This window comes from Salvelinus namaycush, unplaced genomic scaffold (genome assembly GCF_016432855.1).
Source record: "Salvelinus namaycush isolate Seneca unplaced genomic scaffold, SaNama_1.0 Scaffold17, whole genome shotgun sequence".
NCBI lineage: Eukaryota > Metazoa > Chordata > Actinopteri > Salmoniformes > Salmonidae > Salvelinus > Salvelinus namaycush.
Genome location: NW_024058452.1, coordinates 289,456 through 296,416, shown reverse-complemented (window position 1 = coordinate 296,416; position 6,961 = coordinate 289,456). Strand labels below are relative to the sequence as shown.

At 43.1% G+C, this 6,961-nt stretch overlaps 1 long non-coding RNA gene across 1 annotated transcript; it reads left to right on the top strand.

The window, feature by feature from the left end:
- Window positions 1-5,234: 5,234 nt before the first annotated feature.
- LOC120037321 lies at window positions 5,235-6,532 on the top strand. The gene is made up of 3 exons (XR_005474799.1): window positions 5,235-5,386; window positions 5,998-6,190; window positions 6,484-6,532. It is a non-coding gene; the product is annotated as an uncharacterized LOC120037321 (long non-coding RNA).
- The last annotated feature ends 429 nt before the right edge of the window (window positions 6,533-6,961 follow it).

Below are 6,961 nucleotides of genomic sequence, written 5' to 3'. Positions count from 1 at the left end.
CCTACCCCGGCTCTACCGGTCTCGTTGGCCATGGTGTACACAGAGAACTCCGGGGTGATCTTGGTGTCCTCGCTGACGATCTGAGACAATATTATGCCATTGGAGCTTCTCTGGGAGATGACGCGGAACAGCGTGTCACCCACAATCATGACTTCGGGCTTATCGCTCCCTAGTATCCTCCTCCGAGCAAACGAAAGAGTCGGGGTGTATGTTGATCATACCGCACATGAGTTCAGCCATCACCAATACAGAGTCCAATTTCTCAGCTCGACTAGAGCTCTTTGTCCTTTGTGCGATTCTGTCTGTCAAGGTGGGTTGAGCTGAACAATATCTGAGCACCTCAATGGTCCTAGTTAGCTCCCAGGAAGTGCTGACCCTGTGCAACTCTCTTCTGATCAGATCCATGGCCACCGAAGGCACTGTAACGCTCAGGAGGCTTCCGAATTGCATCGTGACCACCTTGGACCTATGTTGGAACACTTGGCTGTACTCTCTAGTCTGCACTCCGTTGCTGATTGTGTCGTAGGTGCCCTGCTGCGCCTCGTGCTGGTCCGTGATCCTGTAGCGCCTGCAGAACCTCGTACCTGTGGGAACCACTTCGTCCGGCACCAGCATCTTGTACACAAAGCCAACGAGTAGGCGACTCGTGTCTCTCTGTTGTCTGAACAGCGTAACTCCCATGTGAGCCTGCGATATCACGACAGTGGCGTCGGCCGAGATTGAACTGTTGGTGGCCGAGGCTCTGATTATGTTATCCGTCATGTACTCAGCGAATGTGCTGTTCGGAGAGGCCAGAAAGTTTGGGGCTTTCACCAAACGCACAACGGTCTCCAGTGGTTTCAGCGTGTAGCTGCTCGGGTCCATGGTTACCACACTCATGATGCGGGCAACCTCTTGGGGCTCTAGTCGATTGAATTAAATTATAAGGACTAACAGGCGACCTGGCTGTGTGCTTGCTATAGTAGAGATAGAGTTGATGTCAATAGCAACCTCTGAGACCGACAGAGTCCATTGTTAAGATGTTTATTTTGTTGGTTAGACGACAATGTCTCGAGTGTCCCACACGCCCTTGCGAAGCTTCTTGTAAGGACACTTAACCAGAGCTCCGTGTGACGTTACGGGGAGCTTACCGAGAGCTCTATACATCTCTTTGGAGCTGTCGTGGTACATTAGTAAACTTGAATCGTCACCGTGTCGTCTTAGAAGGGTTTCCGCAACAATCACGTCTGTGGTCACGTCGATGGCTTTGCGTTTGAGATTGGAGAGCTTAACCACACGTGCCTGAACCTTGGTATCACTGTCGCCGTCGCTGTCCTCATCGTCGCTGTCGTCCTGGTAGTAGTGGTAATAACCACCACCTCGGTTTAGGTTGCTCAGGGTCTGCCTGTTGCTACACAGACAACATAAGGCTCTGAACAGCATCCAGACCATGCTGGAGGCTCGGCTCATAAGCTGCGCACTTTGTAAGTATACGGGAAAGCACGTTGGTATCGTGAACCAGACATCAAACGCTTGATAGTACAGACACCTTGGGCTATCCGATAGGACCGTGCAGGGAGATGACGAGAGCTACTACGAGCGGGTCCAGAGAGCATCTTTTCCGTTGCGAGAAGGAGCTTGCCGAAGCCGCTCTGGAAGACAGAGGGAGCTCCTACGTATTAGACATCTTCAGAAAACGTGAGCTTAGTCATCGTGAAAGGGTTCAGTGTGACAATGTCGACTACGAGCGTTACGGGTTGATCCCTATCCATCGGGACGTCAACTCCTAGGCTTACGTAAGTAAGGGTTTGTAAGTAAGCATTTCAAGGTAATGCCTACACCTGTTGTGTTTGATGCAGTTGACAAATACAATTTGATTTAATTTCATTTTAACTATGCGTTTAATACACTTTATGTTGGTGTTTCTTTTATTTTGGCAGATACAGTACATGTACTGTATGTCTTTTTGATAGTTATTTTTGTAGAAACTATTGATCCTCTTTGGCTAAATTATGCTCTGTTGTATTTTAAACATTGAGAGCGGGCTCCTGTGGTTGGATTAAAAAAATAATAATAATTGTAAAAAGTATTTATTTTGTATTTGTTTTGCCCCTTGGGCCCCCTACGGGCTTGGTCCCAGCTCCTGAATCACACATTTTACTAGTCACATTTATTTATTATGCAGTTTATATATTTTTAATAATCAATTAATTAAACAAGTGGCCCCCCTACCTCCTCTCCTCTCCATCTGACAAATAACAAAGTGTCCGCAGCAGCAGGCCTCTTGTAACGGTCCTGACCTGTTTTATGTTGTTTTTGTATGTGTTTAGGTCAGGGCATGTGTTTTGGGTGGGCAGTCTATGTTATCTGTTTCTATGTTGGTTTTGGTTGCCTGGTATGGCTCTTAATTAGAGGCAGGTGTTTTGCGTTCTCCTCTAATTAAGAGTCATATTTAGGTAGGGTGTTCTCACTGTTTGTTTGTGGGTGATTGTCTCCTGTGTTTGTGCACCACACGGGAATGTTTCGGTTTGTTCGTGCGTTTATGTAGTCTGTTCCTGTGTCAGCGTTCTTCGTGTATATGTAAGTTCGTTTGTTCAGGTCTGTCTACTTCGTTTTGTTATTTTGTAAGTTATTCAAGTGTTGTTCGTCTTCGTCTTGGTCTGTTTTGTTTATTTAATAAATCATCATGTATTCACAACCTGCTGCGCCTTGGCTCGATCACTACTCCACCTCTTCTTATGAAGAGAGAGAGGAACACCGTTACACCTCTACTGTCACACCCTGGCCTTTGTTATATTGATTTTCTTTATTAGTTTAGTTATGTCAGGGTGTGACATGGGGGATGTTTGTGTGTTTTGTCTAGTTTAGGGTGTGTGTATTGTTTAGGGGGTTTTGTAGTATGTATGGGTTTGTGTTCAGTGTAGGTGTTTAGGAAAGTCTATGGTTGCCTGGTTTGGTTCTCAATCAGAGACAGCTGTTTATTGTTGTCTCTGATTGGGAGCCATATTTAAGGCAGCCATAGGCTTTAGGTGTTTGTGGGTAATTGTTTATGTTGAACGTTTGTAGCTTGTGTATGCACTAACGTTTGTAGCTTCACTTTTGTTTTGTAAAAGTGTTCGTTTCGTCATCTCTAATAAAAGAAGATGTCCTCATATCCCGCTGCGCCTTGGTCCGCTTATTATGACGATCGTGACATCTACACTCATTGAGAGTGGGCTCCTGAATCCCCCTGTGGTTGGCGGTTGCAGTAAAAAATAAATATATACTACATACTGTATTTTGTTATTTCTCCGGGGCCCAGGGGCAATAGCCCAGGTAAGCCAGCCCTTCCTATGTCAGAAAATAGCCAAGGCCTATTGACCTTATTCCTATGTGTTTCTGGATCAATCAGTACAATTTCTGAATCCTTAAAATGTACATTTTGGTGTCTTGAAGTTTCCTATGACCTATAAGCTGAGGGAAATGCATTCATTTTGCAATGTATTAGCCTATTTCTCAGGTCTATAGAATATTTACTCCACAAGTGAAATATCAACATCAGTCATGTCGATTGTATAGGATTCCAGCGCCTTGACAGATGCACACACACCACTGTGGTGACACGTCCCCTATATGACTATCTCTGTCCCCACGTTGTGATTCCCCTCCCCCACTCCACTTTACCGCGCAGAGCCAGAGAGGGAAAATCACTTTCATCTGGAGAAGCTCGTCCGTTAACACGGGGCGGCCCATCTGCAGGTCCCCGCTGTTCCTAAAAGAAAGGTGAGCAATATCATATTTTCAAGAATTGAAATGATATGGAAAGTTATTTTCATGCTGTAGTACAATTCCACCACCATAAATCGTTGTATTGGTTTATGAACTATGTTAGCCTAGTTAGCTTGTTTGTTGCTAGTGCTAATGTTCGCTCACTATCTAGCTAATGCACTAGTGAGCCAATTTTGTTGACATTTGGGCGGGTAGCTTGATTAGTTAACATAACTGTTGATAAAGAGACTGATATTTTATGGCTATTTCAGTCAATTCTATCAGTGTGGTTATAAGTAACATGCATAGACAGCTAAATGGGACACGTGATCCCCATAGATGAACTTGAGTAGGTAGCAGTTTGATAACATTAGATGGTGTTAGTTTAGCGAGCTAAAGTTGGCTGGCTGGAAACCAGGTGTTGTGCACCCCACCTTGCATCTCATAGCAGAGTGGAAGAGGGAAAGTCACAGATGGAATTTTTTACTGCTTCTAACGTGCTTGTTTTGTAGTCATCTAACAAACATACATTATGTCTCTTATAAATTGTAGGTTAAGCCATGAATGTTGATTGTCTGACAGCCTTGGTATAGTTAAGCAGTAAAGCACAAGGAAAGGTTGAGGACTGTTCTTACGTAAGAGGCAACGCGGAGTGCCTGCCTGGTTACAGCCCTTAACCTTGGTATATTGGCCATATACCACAAACCCCCGAGGTGCCTTATTTCTTAAATATACCACAGTTTCAGCCAATCAACATCCAGGACCCAAACTACCCAGTTTATAATGTCTGCTTTATTCCACAGATTAAGGATTTGAGTTGGCCTGACGGAGAGATCTTCCAGGCGACTCCGGCCCATGGAGGATGCAGAGCATCACATCAGATCAAACATTGATAAACCAGTACTTTACCAGCGTTTTATCAATATCTTTAAAGGTAAGGTGAAGATTGAATATATTTCTGACAGTCCTAAATATGACAGCTATGAATTAGATGAATCAGATGTACATTTTAGAGGTTAGTGGGAAACAGTGAATTGGGATATATGGGCACAGTCACCCAGGAAAAAAGGTTTAAAGGAATAGCCATGTCTTTGTATTATGGTCATAGGATTCTTAAAGGTCCACTACAGTCACACGATGCTCCATCTGAAATCTCCTTCCACCTGAAAAGGCCCACCTTGAAAACCAATCATTGGTTTAGAAGACAAAGTAAGAGTGACAACTGAATCTAGCCTCTTGAAAGACAGAGCAGCGCATCCCCCTCCCTAAACCCCCTGCTGCACACCTGAACCTCATTTTGATTGGCAGTGATATGTGTGAGATCACTTTTAGACAGTGTGAGGTCATTTTATGAGAACAGTTGTTTTTGGAGAAGCTTGGCAAGTTGAATGGGGTGATCATGTGACCGGAGTGGACCTCCAGACAGTGATTATTCTCTGTAATAATTGACAAGCACAATGCAATATCTCCTAATGTTTGTATTTTGTGTCTGCTAAGGGCGGGGAGTTTTTGCCACTGAATTCATATCCAAAGGAGACTTTGTTGTGGAGTACCGAGGTGAACTGCTTACACAACAGGAGGGCGAGGTCCGAGCTGATCAGTACAATGATTCTGCAAAGGTGTTTCTTTTCCATTTCCAATGGAAAGGAAGAACATGGTGGTAAGTAGGATTGACGAGAACAAAATAAACATATTAATGCTTTTTGAGATCTAAAAAAAGCAACAACATTAAAATCGAGACAGACATCCGTCTTTCGGATGGGACGTTAAACGGGTGTCCTGACTCTCTGAGGTCATTAAAGATCCCATGACACTTATCGTAAGAGTAGGGGTGTAACCCCGGTGTCCTGGCTAAATTCCCAATCTGGCCCTCAAACCATCATGGTCACCTAATAATCCCCAGTTTACAATTGGCTCATTCATCCCCCTCCTCTCCCCTGTAACTATTCCCCAGGTCGTTGCTGCAAATGAGAACGTGTTCTCAGTCAACTTACCTGGTAAAATAACGGTAAAATAAAAAAATAAAAATTTAAATGGTTGGTGGCACAATATGCACTGTAGGCCTATCTCAGGCCCAGATACTAATTTGACCGTGTCCCTGACCTAAACAGTAAGGAACAATATTAGTCTTCAAACCAACTGGTTCGCTATCAGAGCATCTGCACTCCTTTTTTAAACAACGCGTTAGGGACTTTTCTGCCCCTTTTCTGAAATAGAAACCCTGTGCTGCAATATCTTCATTAAACTGTGACATGTTATGTTTCTATGCAGCATTGATGCATCTGAAGAAGACTCCTCCCTTGGGAGACTCGTTAATGATGATCACTAAAGACTCAATCTCAAAATGAAGGCCATACAAGCAAACGATGAGCCACACTTGTGCCTCTTCGCGACTCGAGATATTGCAGCTGGCGAAGAGTTGACTTATAGTTACGGTGATTCAGACTGGCCATGGAGAACACAGGTGAGGAACTATTTTATTAAGATTCTAGATGAAATTATCACCCATCTTCATTAAACACAGGAGAGGAACTCTCTTTATTAAGATGCTAGATGAAATTACCACCCATCTTCATTAAACACAGGAGAGGAACTCTCTTTATTAAGATGCTAGATGAAATTACCACCCATCTTGGAAGAGCCGGGAGGATGAGCAATTCACTACCCTGTCATGCAATATGTTGTGATGCAGACAGTGTCTCTTAACTACTAAGATGTAATTGATGTCTAATTGTTGTCTTGGTTCACTTATTTCAGGTCATCAAAACTGAATTGTCGTCCAGCCCAAAACCTGGTAAGAACTTTACTAAAGTCATAGATCAATATGAGTTTATTTTTCTTCTATTATCACATTTACTATTTCACTTTTACAAATACACATTTATAGTCTAACATCAATTGCACTGGAATGCAATGCACTTGTTACATACATCAAAAGTTAACTAAATATGCAATACATTCAAATATATGAAATAAAAACCTTATCAATAAGAACTCAGTAGTTAGGCTCTTGTGGGCTCATTTAGTAGCCCAACTCATGAGGGATTTGCTCTTCTCCTGAAAAGTTCAGTCCTGCATCTGACCAGAATAGGATGTTCAAAACTAAACGCTACACCAGGCATTTCCAGTGTGCTTTCTTATACAGTAGGTCCCCAGATGTATACAATGCATTAGATCACGTTTTTTGATTTGAGGGGATTTTTCAGTGTTTTAAAAATGTTGATTATGTTTCAGC